This window comes from Alligator sinensis, unplaced genomic scaffold (genome assembly GCF_000455745.1).
Source record: "Alligator sinensis unplaced genomic scaffold, ASM45574v1 scaffold611_2, whole genome shotgun sequence".
NCBI lineage: Eukaryota > Metazoa > Chordata > Crocodylia > Alligatoridae > Alligator > Alligator sinensis.
The window spans coordinates 2,865,999-2,891,107 of record NW_005841869.1 but is presented as its reverse complement, the minus strand read 5'-3'; the positions used below and the strand labels follow the sequence as shown (position 1 = coordinate 2,891,107).

Genomic DNA, 25,109 nt, shown 5'->3' with positions numbered 1-25,109 from the left:
TGTAAGGCCATTTAGAGCCCCCGAGGGCAAAGGATCCCTGCTGATTTACATCCTGTGGACAATCGCAGCTAACAATACTAGTCTGAAACTGTCCTGTTCATGGTAATGTTCCCCCTGGAGTCTGATTTGCATGGGAGAACGAAACTGCGCAAGCCTCTCGGCGGCTCCGCTTCGAGCTGTGCAATCTCTGTACCAGTCACTAAAACACAAATAACACGATGCTGGAAATAGGTCATGCGAGTGAGTCAGAGGGACGGAGGGAGTGCACTGTGTGGGCAGTGCAAAGACAGCCTTGCCCTCTACAGCTGCAGGAAAGAGCACAGGCTCGTTAGGGATGATAACAAGCTTGTCGTTTTAATTTTATTTGTCTGGTTTTAGTTGAGCAAAGGAAGTTTCACTAAATACAAACAGGTGCTGGAAACTATTTGCAGCGTTCGAGGGTTTTCGTGGCGAGTCGAAAAGACAACAGCAGACTCCACCTGCCTTAAATCGGAAAGGCGAAGTGCCATGAGCTGGGGCCTTAGAGGTCGGAGCCTGCTGGGCACATCTGCCCGGGGCCCACTTCAGGAGAGGGGGAACTGGCCGGGAGAACCGAGACCTCAGCCCAGAGCAGCACAAACCCAGCCCAGGATCTGACCAGACTCACAGAGCGCTCCCTCCACTTGCGCTGCTAATATCCATGGCGACTCTGAGCTGGGGGCAGTTACGGGTAGGATGTGGGTGCAGTCCACTGGCTTCGTGTGTGTGTGCACGTGTGTGAGTGTGCATGTGTGTGTGTGAGCACACCCCCAGGCTAGTCACCCCATCATGAGGAGTCACAGCTCCTCCACCCCCAGCTTTTCCACTGCCTCTGCAGAGCTTTTTCCACGCCTAGGTGGAGCCAACCTCACCCCCTTAGCAGTCCAAGTCTTTGGGTAGAGGTGATATCTTATTAGACCGACTAAACAGTTGCAAAAAAAGTTGTTATAAAGATCCCCTTTAGCAGTGACACTTATCTCCTGCTTCCATCCTGGCCTCACCTCACGAGCCCAGCTGGCACCCACGTCCGGACCGCCTGCCTCCCTCTCTGCAGGTGGGCATCCCGACGCCAGGGCTGCATTAAACACCCAGGCTTTCAAGCGTGATGCTGTGAACAGCACTTACAGCTCAAGTGGGGGAGGCAGGGAGAGAAGACGCGTGCGTTTCTCGAAAGCCAGCGTACAAAGGCTAGAATTAAGCTAGCAAAAAGTACAGCTGGAGCCCTTGAGCCATGCTGAATAGCTGACTAGCCGAGTGCTTGTCCTAGGGGGGCCGGGGGTGGCATGTTTTTCACGCAGCTATTTACCACCAACATGCCCAGGGTGAGTTGAAAGTCCCAGTCAGGTTTCAGAACAGCAGCTTCCCGCCCCCCAACAAGAAGGAAAAAGCTGCTGGAAAGACGGCTCCTACCACTGGGGAGAATGCCTCACAACCCAACCCGGCGCTGGAAGAAAGCGCAGAGGACGTCAGTCCTTTGTATGAAGGGCTTTTGAAAAAGCCAAGCTGATTCCAATTTGCCGGAGGCATTAAGACAGCATATGTCACAGTGGCTGGGAACTCGGAGGCTCTGAGTCGGCTGCAGCGCGTCAGATCCGGGAGCTGCTGTTACAAGCCCCCAGAGCCCAGGCTGCTGCCCCGCTTGCATCCTTCGGGCAGTGGGTGCCTGGGGCAGACGCTCAGGACAGGGCCTGTAGGCCCTTGCTGGCCCATCACAGGAAACGGGGGTTTATTTAGTGGCCCAGCCACAGCTCAGCTCATCTGCAAAAGGCATGATGCCACGTCAGCAACTCGTCTGGGCAGAGCCAGCCTGCTACCCCTGAGCGCAGGACGGGTTGGGGGGGGCACGTGCCTCCTGTGTGAACACAAGAGCCAGAGGGGAGAGCCGCAGAAGGGGAGGAAGAACCGGAGCCTCCTGCCCCGTCCGCACCCAGTCCCCTCCCCTGCTGAGGAAGGAGCTCTGGCAATGCCAGGCTGAATGACCCTGCTCTCCAGGCACCGACTCCCAAGTCCCGGAGCATCGCTGGGACCAGCCCCATCTCCAAGTGAGGAGCTCCTTCGGGTCTGGGTCCTAGGACACAGGGGTCCCCTCCACCTGCCTCCCCATTTCAGTCCTCCCCACTCCCAGGGATCTTGCCCCCTGACTGCCCGTGACCTCCCCGGCTGCAACAGCACCCGGGTCCTGATGCACGGTGTTGCAGAGCCAGGCAGAGGACTCGGTCTTCGGTGCAGAGGGTCTGCACTGGCCAGGTGAGCCTGCTGCTCTGGGCGGTGCAGGAGGTTGTTGGGAAACCGCCCAGGATCCTGAGGCTAAAGGAGCAGCAATAGCGCGGAGCCAGTGCACCAGAGCAGGGGGGAGCTGAACAACACAGAGCCCAGCAGGGACACCCACGCGAGCTCCACTCTGCCCCGCGCACAGACCCATGGAGCCTGCTGCGCGGGACGGCCGTGGTGGCCAGGTCCCAGACTTGCATCAATGCCAGTGCATGGCAGCATGAGGCTTCCCTGCCTTCGCGATGGCTAGCGCTGGTCTAGAGAAACCTGCAGAGCCTGAGATGTGGTGGCCCTCCGCAGAGAGCAGCCGGGGCTGGGAGGATGCGTTCGCTGCCAGATCTTCAGCAGCCAGGCCTGTGCTGCCAGGCTGCAACCAGCAGCCTCCCCCTGGGCTGGCTACACGGCTCTTCCTTGGGCACGGGCATCGTTTAATCAGCTGTACAGCTGAGCAGAAGCTTGGTCTGCACCAGCTCCCCTGGCAAGCGGCCAGCGAAACGGGACTGAGCGGGCGCACGGCTCGCAGAGACCTGGAGGGAAGCAAGCCGCGGTGGCAGCTTCTAAGGCAGTGCCGGGGGAGGAGTGGACGAGCCAGGCCAGAGCAGGGCAATGAGCTCTTGCCAGGTTTTTCCCAGGCCTGGCTTTTATCAGAAGCTTCTTCCTTTTCTTGAGTCATCTATTGCTGTTCTTCTGCCAGTACATAATCTGCCCTAGCAGCCAGAGACATCTGAGATGGCTTTGTTCCCACACCCCCGCACGCTTCCGCGCCTCCTTCCTCGCCGTGGCTGCAAAGTCCGGGTGCTGGAGAAGGAAAGTGCAGAGCGCTCCGTCTGCGGCTGACCTGCACGGCCTGTCTCCTCCCCTCAGCTCTGGGCGCTAGGGCCACGGGGGAAGCACGTCACTCTCAGCCCCGTGGGTCTTTACAGCCCTCTGAACTGTAAGGCCCTGATTCAGATGCTCACAGCAGCTGAGAGAGCCCTCGCAGGGCATCGGTTCAGGATGCACTTACCAGCATCACAGAGCATCCCCCACACGTGCCGGGGGGCACAGCCCTGGAGACTGGGATGTTTCACCTCCCGTGGGCGCTCAGCTGGGAAAGGTGCAAGGTTAGCACCTGAAAAGCACAGCCCAGAAGGCGGCAGGGCTCGCTCAGCCCGTTTCACGGCCCGCCGTGTCGGTGTCTGGAGGAGGAGGAGGAGTGCGAGGGGGCACGGAGCAAGTGCACGCCGAAGGGGCTTGTGAAAGGAAAGTTTGACTTCTGTTTTTTTTTGCGAGCCTGCAAAGGTGGCCATTGCAATGTGTGTGACGAGGTCAGAAACCCTTGCTCGGGAGCACCCTGTTTCTGGAGCTCATCGTTCTGATACCCAGCCCGATCCCACGTGGTGGGGGGAGCCCACGCCACCCCGCATTCCCTTCGCCCTGGAAATACCCACGCGGGAGGGCCCACCGAGTTCCCGCAGCCGGGTGTATGGGTGGGCTGAGCCACTAGATGTGCCAGCCCACGGAGACACCTCTGCTCCATGGCCCTCCAAGCTGCCAAGTTGGGGAAATTCTCCCCATCCCCTCCGTGACCTTCTCCATTGCGAAGGGCTCCATGTCAGCCACAGCGAACCTGAACAAAGCGGAGTTTGTTTCTCCGCACGCACGCCGCACGTCCTCACAACTTCTGCCTGCGCCCGGCAAAGAGGACGGGGGGCACCACGAAAGGCTGGCTTATCAGTCATATGCTTTTACAGCTAGGCCGAAAGAAAACGACATTTCTTCCAGGCAAAGCCTCTATTGTCTCTTGGCTTGAAAGCAGACTTTTTCGAGGGGGCCTGAGAAAGCGGCTGTGCACAGCCTTGGCGCTGCTTGTTCAGGGGTGGCCGCGGTCAGTGCAAAGCAATGGCTGCAGAGGAGCGGGGCAAAGCTATGACACGAGTCTCCAGATCTTTGCACCGGAGAGTAAGATCTCAAGCACTCCCACCCGCCAGACAGGAAGACGGGCGAGGCACAAGCACATGAGTCTCATGAGTCTGCATCATTTGGAGCGGGAGCTAACCGCACCTGCTCTTTGGCTGCGGAGAGGGGGAAGCCCGCGGCGGTCACTCAAGCAGGGGAGCACGCTGCGGCCGTAGGTTGTCTTCTGCTGTTTGCTCACACTGGGAACAGGTAGGAAGGGCTCGTTTGCAGAGGTCCCAGTCTCTCCAGTTGGACCCCGTGCTCCGGGACGTGCCCTGATAGCAAGCCGAGCGGTCTGCCAAGCCCGACCAAGAGTGACGGAGGCTGGGGAAACGCATTTCAGGGGAAAGTCAAGAGACGAAGAACAGAAGGTGGCTTGTGATCCACCTAACTGCTGCAGCTCCCTCGGGACTTGCGATGCTGGAGGTGACCAGCGCGCACGGGGCAATCTCTCCCAACGGCACAGGACCCGGGGGCCGCGAGGCAGACGTCCTGCCCAGCTGCGCGGCTGCCGATGCTGCCGGCTTTGGAGCACGAGGCAGGCCGCTGTGCTAATCTCACCGAGGCTGCTGCTTCCGCGGGATCGCTCGATGGATCAAATCATCGCAGCGCTGAGCAGAGGCTGCGCTGATCCAGGTGAGTATAAAAGCCTTTCCTGTTCACCTGGCTCAGGCCGAATCAAACCCGTCTCCCCTTGTTGGCTTAATAATTAAGAAGCTCTTCTTGCCAGGTTAAGAACGCACATTTCTTTCCAGCCCAGCCAGCCCTGCTCACTTCTAATTGCACTCTAGGTAAGAGGTTAAGAGGAGGAAGGATCTTATTATCTGGGTGAGCTGAGCAGAATCCCCCGACCAGCGGGGCCAGGGCAGCTGTTTCCTCATCTCCAAGGATAAGGGCTCCTGCCTTTGGGACCTCCTCAAATCCTGATCCCTACCCTGGAGAATTAATTATCTCCTCTTCGCGCTCGGGCAGAAAGTGGAGGAGATCTGATTTCTTTGTATTAAGGGGGAAGCTCCAGGAGGGGCGAATTAGGCCGCTCTCGGTGTTCAAAGTCAATTACCAGCGAGCCGGGCACGGCGCTGATCCGCACCGCGCGCGGCAGAGGCTGAGCGGTGTCGCGCACGCACACAGCCGCACGCGGTGATGTCTGGGAGCCCGGCGAGGATTTTGTCTGCAAGGGCCTGAGCCTGCCCACGCGAATCCTCCTGATTTGGGACGGGCTGCAGGTCGAGGCTGAGATCCCTGGGGCCGTGCACAGCGCCTGGAAAGGCAGTGGCAGGGGGGCACGGTGCCGGATGAAGGTCCCCGTGGTGGGGGCAGCAGGGTCTTTGCCTCCGTGGGTCTGTCCCACGGGGGACAACTCAGCGTAGCACCTGCACTGGTGGCAGCACGGCCGGCTGGACAATACACCCGCAACACCGCCCTGCCAGCCAAGCCCCCGGGAGGGCTGCGCCAGGGACTCCGGTTGCTCCAAGCTGGTTGGAAAACACTCTTTTTCCCCATCACAGAAGTTAATTGAAATTTTCCCCCCTCTGATTCTTGGAAACAAAAAAAAAGCTTTCGGATGATTTTTTCCAATTGTCCCTAATCCCAGCTGAAGTGGAAATCGTCTGCGAGCGCAAGATTTATGAGCCGTCTTTCTGATCAAAGGGAGGCAGGGCCCGTCCGCGGAGTGCATGCAGTTCGGAGTCATTTCCATGCGAAAGATGTGCTCGCGTGTGCCGCACTATTCAGCACACACGCTCGTCTCCTCCTGGCGTCGGGAACGAGCCCTGGCATGGCCGAGAGGCTGCCGAATAAGCGCTCTGCGTGAAGCGCAGGGAGCTCGCGGCAGGAACGCCATCCCGGCCTCCCGCTAGCGCCCGTCAGTTTTGAAGCCATTTCCCCTTCCCTGTTAACGATTTAAAGCTCTGACAGATTACTCCGCTTAAAAAAAAAATTAAACTGTTCTTATAAAATATTTCATGAAACATTTCTAAAGACATTACCACCTTCACTCCCCAGCCATGACAGCAGCGTTTGAAAGGCGGCTATGGCAGAGAAATTTTTCTCTTATTGAAACTCAGATCTCTTGAAATTTCTGCTGCTCCAAGCTGATATTTATATTCCGCATCCACTTAAAAGCTGGAGAAAATAGGCATCTTCGGTACCAGATTTTGTTGTTTAAAAACTTGTGGCAATAAATACTTTGATCTAATCACATGTAAATGATGTGTCACTGCTAAAATATGGGCCCGCATGTAAATTGCCGATACAAAAGAAGGCATCGCCGTCTCCGTGTCGAATGAAAGGAAAGAAGGAATTTTAAAACAAGGCGGTTCGGTTTTATTAGCGAAGGAGCTCCAGCTCGTATTCATGCGCTAAAACGCACGCGTAGCAAAAGAAGCTGAAAGTCCTGATTCAGCAAGCTGCTTTAACGTGGGCTTAACTTGAAGCACGTGCTTAAGTCTCTCCCGGTTTCGCCAGCACCTCTTTCCGAAGCGCTGAAGAGCAGTGCTTACAAGAGCTTCCAGTCTGACGGGGCTCTTTGAAATGAAGCACTTGCTTTCCCGCACGCCTGAATCAGGGCCTGCACGTCTGTCCCGGGTACGGCTTAACGGCTTTGAAGCTGCAGTCAAAGAGGCGCCCAAAAGATGGGTGCTCGTTCAAACAATCCAGGCTTGCAGACGCGCTGAAACGGAGCCAGGACGGCCAGGTTTCCAGTCAGGAGAAAATCTGAAGTCCTGCGCAGACTGTGATGTGGAGAGTGACCCGGGGACGGGGAGAGACCCAGACCTCCTCCTCCCTGCTGTGGTGGCAGAGGCGTGAACACGCTCAGTGGCCCCGTGCGAAGGGAGAGGTCGGTGGCTAGGACGTCCCCAGCCCAGGGGAGGGAGTCTGCTCCCCCGAGGAGCTGCTGGGGCCACGTCACGTTCGAGCAGCGGGAGGAGATTCAGCCTTGCAGCATCTAGGCTGCGGCTACCGTGCACAGAGACTCGTGGCCTGACAGTGCGATCGCACCCTCCCGAGGATCCACGGTGTCGTGTCTGAACGCTCACAGATTTCCCAGCTCACTGATCAGTGACGGAGCTGTTACAGGCCATCAAGTCAATGAGTCTGTGGCTCCCACGTATGCGAGAAAGAGAGGGGCGAAGAGTCGCTCTCTCCGTGCCTGAGAGTGCATGAGCCGTGCGTGCAGCGCTCCCAGCAGCTGGAAAGGAGTCTGGGCTTTCGTCGCGGTGACAAGTCGTGACCGGGAAGTCACCGCGCAGAATAGAGAGCAATGGCTCTGGACTCGGACACGTGAGGATGTTGAGAGCTGAGTATGATAAAAATAAGAGGAGAGCCGTTTTCAAACTACCGCTATCAGCCGCAGGAAACCAGTTCTTTCCTTCAGATAACATCGCAGCGGAGCGAAAACAAGAGGAAACGGAGTGAGTCTCGGTGTCCACATCACAAAAGCAAACCAAGGCCCAAATGGGCACGAAACCCAGCTCACCCGGCACTCCCTAGAGGCAGCCCGGCCAAGTCACAAGAGAGGGCAGAGACCTCCTGGACGTAGCCCGTCCGGTCTCCGAGGCCCGAAGCATCTGGACCCCTGTGCTACACAGCCCCTGGCATGGCGGGATCCCACGCTTGCTTGCTGTTGAAGCACTACCAACATAACCACGACTGCTGATACACATGCTCGGGCACAGAAATTCACCTTTTGGACACCAAGGGCAGCAGGAGAGAGGCAGACAGATCCTAATACTGTGGACAAGAGCCTGCCCCTTCTGCAGAGGAGGAAGGGAATCGTCGTTCTTGGCGTCCCAGGAGACGCCGTGCTCTTCTCCCGTCCCGAAGCCTTAGCAGTGCTTTTGGCACACGCTGTCTCGGCCACGTCTTACCAGAGCCCACAGCAAGAGGTGACTCGAAGTCTGACTGAGCCCAGCGCATCTCGGAGATTGTGGCTTTCCCTCTACGCGCTAGGTGACTTCACCGTATGTGCCGTATGCTTTTGCAAAGGGTTCCTTTCATCCGCCGCCTTTGAGGCGCTTTGAAAAATGGAAATAATTAGGCACGTGTATTTTCATTGGCACAGAGAGGCTGAAATCTGATCTGAAAGGTTTTGTCATTGCAGGGAAAGAATAGGTGCAATTAGATGTCTTTTACTTATTCTGCGAAGTTCAAACACCGTGGCTTTGGGGGCAGGAATCAGATGTGAAGCAGGGACATGGGGCTGCTGAATTGGGGTGAAAAATAACCTGCTTGGGCTTGTGGACCAGCAGCAGCGAAATGAAGACCGGGGCATCGCAGGACAAGAGGTGTCACGTGCACGTGCATGTGCATGTGATGCCCCGTGTGCACAGGGACAGCGTAAAACCGACACGCTACGCAGCTCCTGATCCGGGTGATGCACGGGCCAGGGAGGCCAGGGGGCCCGCTGGATGCCAGGCCGTGTTTGAGTTGTGTGCACAGCAGTTAAATAAACAGCGAAAGCGATGGCCACAGCTGTGGCGAAATCCCCCGCGGGTGCTAGCGGGGGCAAGATCAGGCCCTTCACTGTCCATCACTCCTGAGTTCTTGCTTCCAAGCAGCCTCTGACGTTTCAGAGGAAAACAGCAGCTGAGCTGCACCCGAGCAGAAGGTGCCGCGTCCCCTGCGCTGGGTGTGCGGGGAGGGCTGCGAGAGCCTCACGACCCGTGCAGCAGGCCCGATGCCGCGTACGAGACATGCCGAGAAATCAGAGCCGAACCACGCTGAACCGAAAGCAAAGCCGCTATTAAAAACTGTGGAGGATGCCCTGAAAATAATTAAAGTCATGTGAGAGAAATCAGCGTGCTCCACTGCTTACAGGTCTCAGCTCTCCAGGGGCCACCTCCCGTCTTTGCTGCCTGCCGTGGCTTCTCTCCGCTATGTTTGGACAAAAGGCACTTTATTACAGTAATTTATCACCCCATAAAAGTGGCTCTCTTGTATTGCCAAATAATTTTGAAAGAAATATGTTTTAAAAATTAAAAATGCAGTCGGTGTATGCACACTCAGGTCTGCTGGGAGACATTTTTGCAACTACTGTAACTGCCTGGGTAGTTTTAATACCTCTACCTTCCATTATTTAAAGTATGATGATATTTTTTCCTTCTCCGAGCTTTGTCAGCTATAAATAAAAGATAAGGGTTGAATTGTATAGGGTATCAGTAAGCACTTCCATTATTGATACTTAATGTTACTCGGCGAGCGGATGGTGGGGAGCGCGGTTCTTGTTTGCACCTAAATCCTTGGGTACTGGCTTGGAAAAGCTGAGGGTGTGAATTTGAGAGGTCATTTTTCTGCTTATGCTTCCATTTTCTCCTCCATGTGACACATCCCAAGGCAAAAGTGATGCACTTTCAAACTCCTCTAATGAAGCTTTTAGCTAATGCAAACATTTGGAGAGCAGGGGAAAGCTTCGCGTGGCAGCACCTTGGGCAGGGCTCCCTCGTGCCAGGCCTCAGAGCACACTCAGACACAGGTGCGGAGCTGGGGCAACAAGAGCCCATCCCTGGGGCTCCCGCAGTGTAAGGCCTAACGCACTTGATTAGTCCCAGGTACACGGCTGGCTCCTTGGAAGGCAATTAGCTAAGGTGCAACCCCGGCACAAGGGGCTCGTTAACACGTGCTCTGGCACCCGCGGCCGTGCTGAGGATGGGATGCCCAAACAGGACCCCCTCGTGATTACGCCAGGGCTCTGCGGCTGTGCTAGGACGGCTCCGCCTGCCAGCGTCCCTCAAGCGCTCCCCTTACCGGGTGTGCAGAGAGGCAGGAGCTTTGGGGGCTGGTGCCGCCCACCCCGGCAGGCTCGGAGCAAGCACCTGGCGTTTCGGGGAAGCGCAAAGGAGTGCAGGGCAAGCTCTGGAATGGGGAGGGCCAGAAATCCTGCCCCTGACCTTGGCCCTTCAAACCTCCTTGAGGTTGCATGACAAACTCTTCCCCCTCCCCTCAACACACGCAGCAGAGTGTGTCAGGAGTGACCCCCCTCCTGGGATCCAACAAGTAAAGGTTGCCAGAGTCAAGTGTGGCCCTCGGTGGGTCCCCAGAGCTGAAGGTGGGGGGAAAGACCCCATTTCTCCCTCTGCCTGCATTATTCAGTGCTGCGTGTAATGCAGACTGAGGTGCCGCTCCCTGAGGGCAGGGCCGGGGGTCTTTCTTTAAGTGCTGCAGGGCCGGCTTTGCTGGATGATTGCAGCCGAGCCCGGGGCAGTGCAATGCCTTGCAAGCGTTCATGAGATCCGGCAGCCGGGAGTCGAATCCACGAGCCACCTCCAGCCCGGTGCCCACCTTGCTTCTGCTACAGGGCTGCGTCGGCCATCCATCGCCAGCCACGCGCTCGGTACGGATCCGCGGCTAGCCCCGATGCCTCTTCAAACCACAGGACGACAGAATTAGATGGGTACTTGATTCCCCACCTCGGCCCCCGCCGGTAGCAGATTACCGCTGGGATGCAGCGGTATCTCTGCATCTGCAATTTCTAAGAAGTGACTCCAAGACTCAGAGAGTGAGAAAAAGTGAGTCATGCCCAGAGGTTTCTTCAGCTGCCCCGGCTCACCCAGAACGAGCAGAGAGATGAGTTGACGAGCCACGCCGAGAGCACGCACCGTAGCTGTCGGCTTTCGGGGGCCGGGCCGGGCAAACCTCAAACAGATGGTGGTTAGGCCAGATCCTCGCTGTAAAACTGAAAGGGCGAGTCTGAGGTGTGCGCAACCTACTGCAAGACGCTGGGGGTGGCCTCTGTCATTCCAGCACTGCGGGGAGAGTCCCCCGGCTTGTCGGCACGAAATCCCCAGTCCCCTGCTAGCGAGCCCTCCAAGCGCTGTGCCAGTGGAAATACCCGGGCAGCCCGCGCAAAGTTGGCCTGGCAGGCAGGCACGGCCGGGAGAAGCGCCTGCAGAGAAGTGGCGTGGGGCCGCCATGGGGCCTCCGTGGGAGGCTGTGCTGGGCATTTCCCACTTTTGAATGGTGTGCACACTCACACACACACACACACTCACACATGCACCGCCCTGGCTGCCTGTCTCCTAGGAAGATGCACCCATCTCTGCTGCCTCTCCAGTCAGCTCTCAGCCCACCTAAGCTACCAAATGCTGTCCTGCTTTCCCCCCTTCCCGGTCCCACTCGGGCAGCTGAACAGACACTGCCTAGTGCCTGCGTGCCGCGGTCACGATTCGTGTCAGGGGCCCGTTCACACACAGTTTAAAAAGGATGAACAAAGAATTAACCCACGTTACCAGCCTGTGACGAGTTCTGAGCGGCACGTATTGCTGGCAGAGATCAGCGTGTCAGTGGACGTCCTTACGGGGAGTTATCGTGGCTCTGTTATAATTTGATCCCAATGGCAGCTGCAGCGCGGAGGGTCTGTCTCCGTGCAGTGCCGGCAGCTCACGCCGGGACGCCTGGGCCACCTCCATGCTGGCTGGCTGGGTGCATCTGCTCTGCACAGCCCTCAGCTCCGTGCCGCCGCGGCCGCACCGCAGCAGGGCCTGAGCAGCGAGCCCAGCCCGCCGTGCCTATGCAAGTTGCCGTCCCATGCACTCGGGGCACGTTCGCCGAGTTCCCTGGGAGCGCGCCGGGGGAGCTGATCGGGACGCGACAGAGCATCACACGCGTCTCTTTTGCTGGCCCTGGACCCCATCCCCGCACGCTGCTTTTCCCAGCCGGTCCAAGCCACGGCTGACTGCTGCGCTGTTGTTCAGCACGTTTTCTGCTCTCCAGTGACCGGCTGACCCTCTTGGCCCCAGCTTTGCTGGGCAGACAAATCCCCCAGTTCCTTATCCCCCCCTTGTAGCTGAGCAGCTAGCCCACAGCGTGGCTGGGATGACCGGGCCACGCCCTGGCCCTGGACCCCATCCCCGCACGCTGCTTTTCCCAGCCGGTCCAAGCCACGGCTGACTGCTGCGCTGTTGTTCAGCACGTTTTCTGCTCTCCAGTGACCGGCTGACCCTCTTGGCCCCAGCTTTGCTGGGCAGACAAATCCCCCAGTTCCTTATCCCCCCCTTGTAGCTGAGCAGCTAGCCCACAGCGTGGCTGGGATGACGGGCCCGGGGGGAGCCGGGAGAGCCTGTCCTCTGCTCCTTCAGTCATCAGTCGGGTCCGGATTTCTGCAGACACACGGAGGCTGGACACTCATGCAAAGCCTCTCCTCTGAGTACACTCTATTAGTCTTGCTGATTGCTCCCAGCAGCACTTACCACTGGGTAAGAGGGGCTTTCAACACTGAAGTGCTTCAAGGACTGTTTCCTTCACTGAAGTCGGGCTGCTTCTTGAACACCCCCTTGACACGCTCTGTGTCTGCTGCGGCTTATCGCAGGGTGGCAGAAACGTGACCCATTCAGAAAGCACTTGCTACTGAAAAGGGATTTTTTGGACACAGCCTTGGAAGCATGGAAAATGGCTTGGCGCATTGTTGAAAGCCATCAAGAGGGTTTGCTGGAGGAGCGGTGTGCGGAGACAGCAGGGAGCAGAAGCGACCGGGGGACCAATCTGGGAGTAAGGGCACTGAGCCGTGGCTCTCCACAAACACACCAGATAAGAGAGCCTTACAGAGAGAGAGATGCCCAGAAAAACAGATGTCCTCCCACGAGACAGGAACAGCAGGCAAACCCGTCTCCTTCCCTCCCCGAGTCCCAGCCCCACTGGTAGGCTGCAATAGCCAGCGCGGGTCCAAAATGTCCCATCCGAGCTGGGGGGTTCGACAGAAAATTGAGTTGTGCAGATTAAGTTCTCATCTCAGTGTCTCACAGAGACCATGCAGAAAATACTGACTTTCCCACCCAGGCCAAAACCTGAAACACTTCTCTTTGGATACAGGGCCTCAAGGGAGCTGCCATTCGGTTACCGCGTCTTCTGGGGCTCATCTAGAGGCCAGTTTCCTGGCCAGGCTTGACCCCCCGACACGCCACAGCCAGGGGGTGCCCGGAAAACACCACATCCCCTCTCCAAGAGGCAAGACAACGGGTGCATCACAGGAAATGCTGGGCACCAACCCATGGGCATGAGACACCCAACCTGCGACTCCCACGAGGAGTCTTTCAAATTCAGTATTTCGGTTTTCTGGTTTTTGGTAGAAACTCAAAATTTTCCGAGGGCAGAAGCAATGTTTCCAACCACCTCTGGCTACGGTGCCAGTGCCAGGGCGCAGCTCAGACGGCCAGGGGTCACGGTGTGAGGAAGTGCACCCGCGCAGAGGAGGAGGAGAATGAGTCTCAGCTCTGCCATCAGCTCACAGTGAAACCAGTGATGGCCTCATTTTTCAGAGGTGTTAGGCAGGCGCCTCCCTTTCCCGCTGACTCTGCCTCTGGAAGTTAAACCACTCACCCCTCCTTTAGTCGCCTAATGTGTATAATGCAGACAACACTCCCAGCCTCCCAGGGCTGTAATGGATTAAGGTGGGTGCCCTCTGAAAGTGTGAAGTGCTCTGTAATTACTGAGCATCTTTGCAATCAGCGCCAGCCCGCCTGGGCTCCAAGGAAACTTTAGGAAGCCGGGTGGGATTCCAGCCTGTAACCTGAGGCAGCCGGTGTCTTTATCCAGAGCCCTACCTGCAGCCCCATCTAATTAGCAAGCAGCACACGCCGCTCGGGGGTGGGTGCACAAGTGGACGCTGGAGCTGTGCCGGTGCCGGTGCCGGCGTCGGGGTGGGGCGGTCGTTCTCCACGGCTCTGCTACTAGGAACGTATGCGTGAACATACCAAACGGCTGGGCTGCCGCAGCAAAGCTCCCCACAAGGGATAAAATATCAGCTTGGCAAGAAGGGATCCAGGAACGCAGGAACTGTCCTGTCTAGTCCAGGATCTGCCTCCGCCGGCGCCTGCAGCAGCTGTTCCAGAGGAAGATGCAAGAAACTTCGCAGGTGTGAAACCCTCCCCAGAGTGCGAGTTCCTTCCTAGCCTTCAGCAGTGGGAGGCCGCTTGTGTCTGGAGGCAGAAGGGTTTCTATCCCCTCCAAAATCACACCCTTTTTGGAGCATTTAAACTCGTATTACTGTAGCTCCAGATGGCCTCATCACCTGTGTAAATCCCCGATGCTTTGCTTGAGTCCCAGTCAGCTCTTGGCCCCAATGCCACCCGGGGCCGGTGAGCTCCCCAGGCTGATTGGGAGCTGTGTGAAAAAGTGAGTTCTCCGCATGGGTGGTGCACGTCCTGCCTGCTGTGGCGGCAGTGCCCTGGACGGCTGGCAGGACGGAGGGAGCTGCCACGGGTGTAAGGGCTGCCGTGGCGGATAGGAAGCTGCAGGTAGCAAAGAGGATGCGAGGCTTCCCTTCAGCAGAAGGCCTCTTTGGGCTCAAGACTCCCGTCTCCTGTTGTTAAAACAGAAGCGAGTCATTCTGTCCTGACTCTCAACGGACAGGGATCGTTTGCCGGTGTGCATTGTGCACGCAGGGCGTAGCCAGCGGCACGGCTGAGAGCCGCTTTCCAAAGCACACGTTCCTTGCAGGTATTCTGCGTGCCTGCATGCATGCATACTTCAGACGTGACCGGACACAGTCCCGGCATCTTCGCCGTCCGCTCCAGGGGCCGCGTAGGACACGCTCGTCTCTGGCAGGAGGGGCGGTGCGTGCCCGGGCTGGGCCGAGGGGCTGCCCACTGCACGTTCTGAGCTGACTGTTTGCAGGAGCAAACTATTTGCTACCCTTTGTTCCTCGCAGTTCTTGGCACTTCCACAAATCGTGAAAAGCCGAAGAATTTGGAGCCTGCCAGGAGCTGTTAACATGAAAACTTCATCTCTCTACTGTCTGGCAGTCGCGTGCGTCCAGAGAGTCTTGAGCAACACCTGGCCTCTTTCTTAGCATGTTCTTTTGTCGTGCGAGGCAGATCGGGCTTCTGCAGAGGGCCAAGCAGGGGGCTCTTTACCTTGCTCCATCTATGTCTTAGAAGCAGCAGCGATCCTGTCACGCCCCATCGCAATCCCCTCCAACATTTCCTCCCATTGACATTTCTTTCAGCAAACGCTTGGCTCTTTCCCCCCACTCAGTGCAATTTATTTAATCCAGGCAAATAGTATTTTGAACGTTTAATGGACTTATTAGCATCTGAAACAGCTTTTCTGCACTTCTCAGGTGCCCCCCCCTCACTATTTTGCCCCTTGCGGCAAGGTGGATGTTTTTTGTTCACTCTCCACAGCGCACTTTTCTTGCTACTGTGAAACGGTCTGTTAGTTTGAGCTGCATCCAAGTGAGCGCAGTGCCCACAGAGCAGGACGTGGCACTGCAGGATCGTGCATCTGATCCTGCCAGGGGTCCATGGGTCGGAGACACCAGGCCTCCACACTAAGCCCAATACACCTGATCTATAAAGCATGCTCTCCTGGGAAAGGCACCTTGCTCTGTTTACAGGCTGGATGTTGTCTGAGAGCTATCCAGGTCCGAACGGGCACTTGAACCTGCCCCAGCCCTGTCCCCGCCAGCGGCCCAGATGAGCGCACCGGTTGCTGGGTTCCTGGCTGTGCTGAATCTGGAGGACAGGGGGGTCCTGAAACCTCCAACACTTCTGCATGAAAGGAAAACCACTCCCTTTAGCCATACCTGGAAATTAGCTCTCCAGCCTTCGTGCCTGGGATCCTTAGCCGGGTCCCTGACTGATGAAAATAGGCATTGTGAAGTCCACGAAGCTCCAGAGCTCTGTATCACCTGGAGATCTGCCCGCTTTGCCAGGGGCACTGCAGTAGTTTCCTGCCTATTGTGAAACACAAGTGACCACTGCCAACAGGTCAGCGAGGACTTGGGTTGAACGGGGAGCTGATTGCCAGAACAGTGGGCTGGTGTGGGCCATTCACATGATGCCAAGGTATTGTACCATGCCCTGAAACTTGGCCACAGCCATATCAGCCCGTGCAGAAAGGACCGGGCGGCGCTGGAGAGGAGAGCACAGCTGCAAATGGCTCGGCTTCAAGACACTCTAATGGGAGCTGCAGACCCCAGCTGCCTGCCCTGCAAACTTCCCTTCGACACGACCACAGTCTGTGCTCCGCTCAGAGGCCTGGAAAGTTTTCAGGGTTTTTCAGACAGTCTCATATTAAGTTACCCAAAGTATTTTCAAAGAGGGTGTTCGCTTGCCTAAAATTTTGCTTGAGTTAATATAAAATGACAGAGCTGGAGAGAAAACGAAGCACATGCACTTCGGGAAAGAAAGCACCGCCAGACAACCAGCATTTGACCAAATGGAGGACAAAGCGGTGGAAACTCGTTTGAAAGGTCTGCAGCCTGGGACGAGTGTATGCAGGGGGTAGCACGTGAGCGATGCACAATCAGCCTTGATTCCTTCCAAAGGCTACGAGGCCTGGGCATTATTTAATTTTCAGTCCGTCTCATTAGCCCTGCATGGTCCAGCACCCCCTAATCATTGTACCGAGCAGAGGACACGGCAGTAAGAGAGGACATACTCACTGCTAGAGAGGAGCTCTCCAGAGCAGGACTGTGGGTGCCGGCGGGGTGGCCCAGGAAATTTTGCTGCTCCACACCAGACTTCACCTCCTGCCTGGTCCCGGGACTGGATATCCACAGGCGACGACGGTCTGGCACCTTTCAGCAGCACTAAATGCAAGTGGGTAGAGGGAGGAGGGGGTTACTATGATTTTCATTTAATGAGCCACAAACCAGAGTTAAATTTGATGTTTCTTTAGACACGTTTGCTGCCTAGAGCCAAGTGAAAAACCGAATCACCCGCAGCAGCTAAAAAGAGAGTGAAGAGATTCAGTTCCTGGGGAGGAATAATTTTTAAGTTCTCTCAAGCAAGCAACCATCCTGCATTTTCCAGGAGGGTCCCCAGGTTTTGCTCCTCACTCAACTTTCTGCCTTTAAAAACTTCCTCCGTTTCTCCCTTAGAAATTGCCTGAAGCAGGCACTCGACCCCATGTCCCTTTGCCCCTTGCTATCGTTGTTCGGGAACCCCTGTGTCTGCCTGGCACTTTGCAGGAAGGAAGGAAAGGTGCCTCCAAACCCACACAGACACGGGGAACTGGGACAGAGATGTGGGGGCTCATCTACCCACGAGCGGCTTTATTTGAGAAGAGCTACTCCTGCATAATGTCAGGTGGGCACTTACTCTGGAGTGCAGCTGCCGCCGAAAGTGGATTACTGTAAACAGGAGCAACGCTTGTGCTCTCTGGAGAGCGTGCACCCACACCTGCAATGCTTCTGGTGCCCTCGATTCGCCTGCTACCTTAATCCAGATTAACTCCCAAGTGCAGGAAAGCCCTGAGGCATGTGGATGGGGGTGAGCTCTTCTGAAAATGCAGCCACAAACCTCTGTGAGAGCCAGGACTTGGGTCCAGCCCCGTGGAGGTCCCCCAAGAGCCAGCCGAGCCGTGGCACCCAGAGGGGTCAGAGCCTGCTGAAGAAGGTGTCTCCTAATTTGGAGGAATCTCACTCTTCCCTGCTCCCAGGATGTCATGCTGCCAAGTCACCGTTGTACCACATGGGCCAGGTACTGCTGGAACCGAGGATTGCCACAATTAAAAACCACCAGCTTCAGCCCCAGCCAGAAACCTGGGGAAAATTAATCACACCATCTGGGTCCTCAACAGGAGCGGTTTCCCCACTCACAAGCAACGAGTCCCTCACCTATAAACACCACATTCAAAAGGTCAGCAGTAAAGTCTCTGCACGGGTAGCTGCCATAAGATGTTTAGCCAGCACGACATGGGATGCCAGCTTCAAAGTGCTCAGACCCACGGCACTCGCAATGGTATATGCCCTGGCAGAATATTGTGCATGGGCCAGAAGTTGTCCCGCTAACAAGCTCGACACTGTACTTACCAGTATGCTGAGACTGGTAACAGGACGCGCGGCTTGTACACGCACAGACGCACTCTCTGCATTAGACGGAGCGACAGAAGAAGACAGACCCTAACATCGTTACTGGCAATAAGAGGCAAGAGATGACGAAAATCACCTGCTCCATCAACTGTTAACTGAAGACCTGTAGAGATGGAGGCTTAAAAGCCATAAACCATTTATACGTGATGCCCACAGGCTCCTGGAAGAGAGTGGGGACGCTGAACCAAACCTATGGGCAGCAACGGAGTGGGCTGACCTCTGGGAAAGGTCAGACCTACTCCTCCAGTGTTTTATACCAGCACCAAATGAGTCCCCCACTGGGCAGGACCTTGACAGAGAAGCGTGGGTCGAGCTGAACAGACTGAGATCTGGATACGGACGTTTCAGAACAACACCGCACAGCCCCCGTGTGAACGCGACGTCCGGCAGGCAGCGCAGCACTTGGCTGAAAGCTGCAACCGCTGCAACCGCCCGGACGGGGCAGGCGGACTCTGCGTGTTGAGCCGTAACAACAGACTGTGGCTCGTAGAGCTGGGAGTTGGTATCTGGCGCCATACGAGAGCAGAGAGAGAGTCCCAGGGATTAAGCAAATGGCTATGCAATCAACTGAGATGCAAATGACATGCAGATGAGGTCCATCTCCTCTGGCCTGGCTAACACTGCTGACAAAGAAGCTGGAACATCATCCGCCACCCACCTTTCCTGCAGTATATTGCTTTACAGAGCATCGTCGCTACTGTTTGCTACTGGATGGGACCAGATGTCCGTAAGCGTGTGCCATGGGACCCGTACTGCTGACAGCTAGTGGGGATTCTGCTCTAGGTCACATAGCGGGGGGAGCTGCATGTTTGGAGCTGCTGTGCACTGTGACCTTGAGGATCCCAGGGGCTTTGTGCATGGCACAGTGACAATGGCAAAGCCCCTAGAAAGCTGCAGTTTGCAATTAAACATTACACATTTTCTATGTGCACATGCACGCACACACACATACTCATGCACACACACACGTGCACATGCACACACACACACGCACACACACGCATGCACGCACACACCGCAAATCCACCCTCCCGACTCTATAAGCATCTATTTGCAAGTCCCCCTCTCCCTCCCCTCCGTTTCCAGTCCAGAAATGCTAACAAACATGCAAGCGTCGAGGTAGGAGCGAGCCTGCCTGAATAATGTGCCGTTCTGGATTCATGTCATGCTGCCCTCGCGATACTCGGCTCCGTAATGAAGGCAGCAGGAAAGGAGGAGCAGAGAAAATAGCAAACAAGCTGGGTATAATGGGGAGTTGCCATGAGGAGTCACAGTTTCACTTACTGGGCTTTTGAGAGGTTTGATTTTTCCCCGCAGTCCTGCTTGCGAAGCGGCAGCTGGAACGCAGCAGCGCCGGCAGGCAGTGGGGCCAACAGAGCCGAGCAGCTCGAGCAGAGCCCAACACAGCCTCTGCGGGCGGGAGTGGACAGACGCCCTCCCCGCCGAGCACTGTGCAAGGGGCCCAGGACTGAGCTAGCGCTGGACTGGGGAGGAGAGGAGGGGAGCAAAGCCGGGTCTGGCAGGGCCGCGCTGCAGCCCGGGAGCGGGCTCCCTGGGCAGGTACAGGGGAGGCAGGACTGGGCCGCAGGCTGCTGTGTCCCCCGGGCCAGCTGAGCGGGCACGTCCCTGCCAAGCCTTGCCATGGAGGCCCTGCAGCTCGGCAGCACCTCCTCAGTGCTCAGGCACCCCGCGGGCATCTGCCAGTGGCTCCTGTGCAATCAGTGCTCTTAGCAGGCTGGCCCCGGTCAGGGACTTCAGTCCCTGCAGCGGGTCGGATGCTCTGCTGCCCGGCCCTACCCTGCTCCTTACACCTGCGCAAAGTAGGTACAGCTGCATGGCAGCATTTCTCAGCCTTGTTCACAGCGGACGCGAAGAGCCAGGAGCAGGGCAGCGGAGAGCCGGACACGGCAACCTTGCCGTTCTGCTCGGAGACAACTGCTGCACTGGCCGCCGGTGCACGAAACGATCCACCCACGGCCGGTCACAACACGCTCCGCCACGGCCGGCTGCCCGGACTCCTTCCACGTAGCTCAGCAAAGCATGGGAAGCACAGGGCTGGGCAAGGGCCCTCTCCTCTTCCCCAGAGACGGTGCCTGATTCGCATTTCACTGATTTGCAATTTTTTTTTTTAATTTTCTGATTTTTTATATCTTGGCATTTTTGTGTAGCCCTCCCTAATAGACACAGATCATGTTTAGTTTTCTTTAATTAAAGATATTGGGTTTTTAGTGGGTTTTGTGTCACGTCCCATAACTCACTTTGATGGGAACCCATTGGATTTTAATGGGAAACCCATTAGGCAAACATATTGCGATCTTTAATTAACCTGATGTGCGATTATATGGGGACCCACCTAAAGGTAATTAAAACCTATGAGGGCCACGAGGGGATAAAGTAAAATGAAGTTAGGCTAGTTTAAGACAATTAATGGAGACAACGATCTGAGAACAAATTAAATGATCCGTGATGAGGAGAGAGTGTGCAGGTGCCTAGCCCAGAAGACACGGGGCATGTGAGCAAGGCTTGCACTGGGAAACAGCAGTCATGGGGATGCATTTGTTCACATTGCATGGAGGCCTTCTCAGGGAGCTCAGCCCTTTCCTTCCTCTCACCTCACCTCTCAGCTTCTCTGCTCTCCTCCCAGCTCTGCAAGTGCTGGTCTAAGGCAGGGACGCCCAGAACGGCTCCATCAGACCTTGCAGGCAGGCAGCACACAGCAAAGAGGGGTGAGAAGGAGGGAGAGGCGCAGCAGGTGAAACGGCACAAGCAAAACTCTTCTTCCCAAAACTGCTGGGACACGAAGTGTCGACCCGCCAAGGAGCAGCAAGTGGGGCCCGCTGCAGTCGCACCAAGAAGCCCACCTTTCACCCGGACAAGCCACGTGCAGTGCCACAGGCCACTGCAAATCCCAGGTTCAACCAGCCCTGCCTTTAGGACTCCAGTGCACCCCATGCTGTGCTGCTGGCCCTTAAACACGTGCCCCATGCCCTGGGTGCAGATAGGCTCAGGCCAGTAACGCAGCTAAGCGGTGGGCTCGGCCCCCCGAGTGCCTTCCCATAACACGTTTGCTCTGCCTCTGTTCAGCCGCCTCAATGCCCAGCTGCCTCCCCATCCCCTCGCAGGGGCGTCAGCCAAGATTTGAGAACTCAACAATGAAACGGGTCTGCAACTAAAACATTTATCTGGCAGTTTTCCCTCTTTAAGTCGAAGTGTGATGCTGGCACGCTGCGCTGCGGGTGGCGACGTGCCAGGGGAAAGCATGTGTTGGAAAACCTTGCTCAACGTTACAGCAGTCTCGTGCTTGTGTGCCTCGCACGACGCGAGCTGGGGGAGGCCGGCGGGGCTCAAAGTAGCCTCCACCCCTGCCGGCAGGCACCACGAGAGGCTCGGCAGTGGCCCAGAGCAGGCACAAAACGAGGTGCTGCCTGGAAGGGGGTAGGACACGGAGGCTTTGCACTACCGGCACTGGCACTGCAGGGACCTGGGAGGGAAGAGCAGGCTCTGCAGGGAGTAGCAAGGAAGAGACTCTGTTCCGTGTATTTGCAACAGGCTCCCGGAGACCAGCCGCGGCAGGCTTGTGGGCAGCCTGGCTGCGGGGCTTTGCAGCCGGGGCAGATCATCTCCCCTGCTGGGTTGGGAGGATTTCCAGGGTGCACGTGGCACAACCAGGAAAGCTCGGTGCTGGCCTCCATGAGGAGCAGCCTCGAGAAGGGAGGCGTCTGGGGGACGGGCGGTGCTGATCACACCGCAGGGGTCGGCCCGGATGCGGATCCCCACACAGCGAGAGAGGGAGCTTTAAGGCAGTGGCTCCCAAACTGTGGGTCACAACCCCAAATGGGCTCCCAACATCAGCGGATGGGGTCGCAGGGTGGGGGGACATAAATGGGGTCATGCTGATGAAAAGTTTGGGAAGCAATGCTTTAAGGGCACCACTCCTCTCTGCAGCCATTTCACAGCCATGAGGTTTGTGACCCTGAATCCCTGCCATGTCCCACGTCACGCAAGTGGGGAATTAGGGCCATTCCTTTGCCCACTAAACTTCAGCATGAAAGAAAGATGCCCACAGCAGGAGCCAGGGGGGCTTTAGGCACCTACTTATTGGCAAAGCCAGATAATCACTGCTGATCCAGAAAATCCAGCCCACCTCTCTCTCTTGCAAGCCTCCTCTCTCCCGGGGTGATTCCCAGAGGAACAGGCTGTCTTCCTGAAGCCCGGATAGTTAATGGGAAAATATATGGCCTAGTGCTCTGGGCACCAGCTGGGGCGCTGGGGCAGAGTTAAGGTCGCAGCCGTGAGTGCAGCAGGGCTCAGGGGCCCTGGGCAGCGCTGCTTCACCTCTGAGCCTAGCACGGCTTGCCCACGGCCGTGCTCCTGTCACCCTGCTCAGCAGCGAAGCTGTCCAGAGCCCTGCGGTGTGCGAGGTGTTGCACAAACAGCGTTCCTGGTGCCCGCTGCACTGCCAGCCTCCAGCAGAGCTCGGCCCAAACCGGGGCTCACGGCTGCAGGAAAACTAACCCGGCGCGATTATCGCTCGGTGCGGTTAGACAGGCAGCCACGGCGTTTCTATTTCGAGAAGTTTCTCGGTAAGAGATGTACATCGCTCAGTTTGGGTTTTCTAGGATATTCATCGTCTAGGGTTTGTTCTGTGCAAAAGTATCAGCAGAGCAGACTTTGCACAGGAAACCTCAGGGCTGGGCGGCTAACAGCCCTGTGCCTCCAGCTGCAAGCAGCAGAGCTGCGGCTCTCCGGAGTCACGCGGCGGCAAAGGCTGGAATCTAGCACACCTCAGTGGAAGTCAGCAGAAGAGCCCCGGTGTCAGGGCGGCCGAGCTGGGAGCACTTGCTGTTCCAGCCATCGGCGAGAGCAGGAGCCTTGCAGGGTTACGGCTACGAGGAAAAGGCGACCGTCCAGGGCAGCAGGCTGGGAAGTGAAATCGCTCCGGGACGGAGACACCGCCGGAGTCCCCGCTTCACCTGCAAAGCGCAAGCCTGTGCAAGCGCTGGGAAAGGGGAAGTTTAGAGCTCGGATTCATACTTCACTATGAATAACCCTTTGCAATCCCAGCTGCCTCTGCCTCCCTGGCATCAGCGGCGGCTGGGTTTTCGTGGGCTGAGTGGTGTGCACGGGTTTGCTATGGGCAAAACATGAGCCACTACTACTCCTGTGCCTGTGTAGGGGACCAGGCCCTCTGTCCCGCGTGCCGGCAGGCCTCCTGAGCAGCCCACCCGCTGTCCGAGCGGAAGGGATTCCTCGCCTGCCCCTGCCTGGGGCTTGCTAACCGGAGAGCCCGTCTCTCCCCAGCCACTAGTGCTAAAGCTGTGGCCTGCCTCCTCCGCGAGCTGCTGGATTTGAACACTCCTCTTCCCCCCTGGGCACATTTGGTAACTCATTTGCCACCACGGAGCGCCACGAAGCCCCCTAAAATGCACCCGAGGTGCCAGCAGATCACACGGGCAGGGACCCAGTGCTCTTGGAAGGGGGAGCAGCTTGGCTGCGGTATTGCCCCAGCCTGGTGCACCCTAACTGGAGATCACAAGCAGAATCTGAAGCCCTCAACTAGAGTGAACTGACAGCCCAAAACCCAGGTAGCCAAGCCATGTCCTAGCTGTTCTTCCAGCCCAATGTGTTAACTGTCCGGCTTGCTAACGCTGCAGTAGGATGGATTTATTTGGTGTGCGCTGAATAAGAGTCGAGCCAAAGCTGCCAGGACCACTTCACACCTCCCAGACCCTGCACGAGACCGGGACAGGCCCCCCCCTGCTGCCGGTCCCAGCCCAGAGCCATTTCCAACCTGCTACAGCCCGTCCCACACCGAGCCCTGCTCTCCCGAGACGCACAACTCTCCTCCGCCAATATAACACGCGAATCACACTTGTATATCACATTAGCACTCCGATAGCCTATTTTCATCCTGATCCCCACACTTACTCCTGGCTCTAAATTGTTCTTTATAAAGAGGTCTGCGGGGACCTTGTTATTTTTATTGCTGCAATAAGGCAGCTCTACAGGAGAGAAGGGAAGTGTTTAGAAAGATAGCAAAGGCCCCGAAGGCTGCCGGAGTGTCAGCGAGGGCTCTGCTGCAGAGGCCAAGCGGCCCGGGCACTTGTTTAGGTGAGTGCTAATCAGCCTGGCTTGCAAAATGTGCACTAGGAAATAAAACACGGAGGGGAGAGAGGCCTCAGCCAGAGCTTAACCTGCCTGAGAGCTCGGTCCACGCACAGCGATTCGGCACCCTTTCAGAGAGCGCTCGGGAGTGATGCTTCTGCTCCTTGCAGGGTGGGCACCTCCGACGGGCTGCCCCCAGAGGGGACTGATTGGTAAGAGGAGCCTCCCCAGGGCACATCCTTATATCCCAAGTGACTGAGAGCTCTTTAAATCCAGGCGCCGGGACTCGATGGGGTGGGGAACATCACCGATCATCTCAGCTTTGCCAGGGCATGCCCGCGGCATTGCTCAGCTCCCCTGGGCCCGTCCCAGGATGCGCTCTGAGCACGTCCCCAGGGGAGGGCTCTCGGGATTTCAGCATTTGAAGGCGCCGTTCTTAGGAAACACCGGGTCTGTTGGGACTGCCGAGCGCCCGCCAGGTTGGCCCCAACCCTCCCCCTGCGCAGCCCAGCATGGAGCCTACAGAGGCTGGCAGTCCACGGGGCATTTGAACAGCACCAGGAGCACGCTACTGGCAGGCACGGCCCGAAGTCCTGCCCCAGGGAGTCGCAGGGTCCCTCTTCAGAGCCCGCCACCCCTGCCCTGGGAGGAGCAGAGGAAGGTTGGAGCCGTTTGCAATGGATAAACCGTGCGAGTCCTTCCTCTGCACACACCTCCTGCAGCGATACGAGGGAGGCAGCACAAGGGGCGAGGTACTGGGCATCGCAGGTGACTGGGCAAGGCGTCACCAGCAAGCCACCAGGTTTTTCTGACCAGACTCAGACAAAACCACGTGCAGAGCCTTGGGGGACAGAGAGGAGACAAGACTTGCTGAACCCTTGGCAGAGATGAGGAGCTGCCTGGATCGGGGCTGAGCTCACGAGCGAGGATGCCGACGTGGAAAGAGCCCCTCGCAGCAACATGGAGA

At 57.1% G+C, this 25,109-nt stretch overlaps 1 protein-coding gene across 4 annotated transcripts in view; it reads right to left on the bottom strand.

Annotated features, from left to right (window-relative positions):
• NEK6 (NIMA related kinase 6) overlaps nucleotides 1-25,109 on the bottom strand; it is a 169,154-nt gene that overhangs the window by 114,804 nt on the left and 29,241 nt on the right. For all 4 annotated transcript variants that reach the window (XM_025194294.1, XM_025194332.1, XM_025194329.1 and 1 more), the window contains exon 2: nucleotides 16,607-16,753. The gene's annotated coding sequence lies outside the window, so the exon portion shown is untranslated. The remainder of the gene's footprint in view (nucleotides 1-16,606; nucleotides 16,754-25,109) is intronic.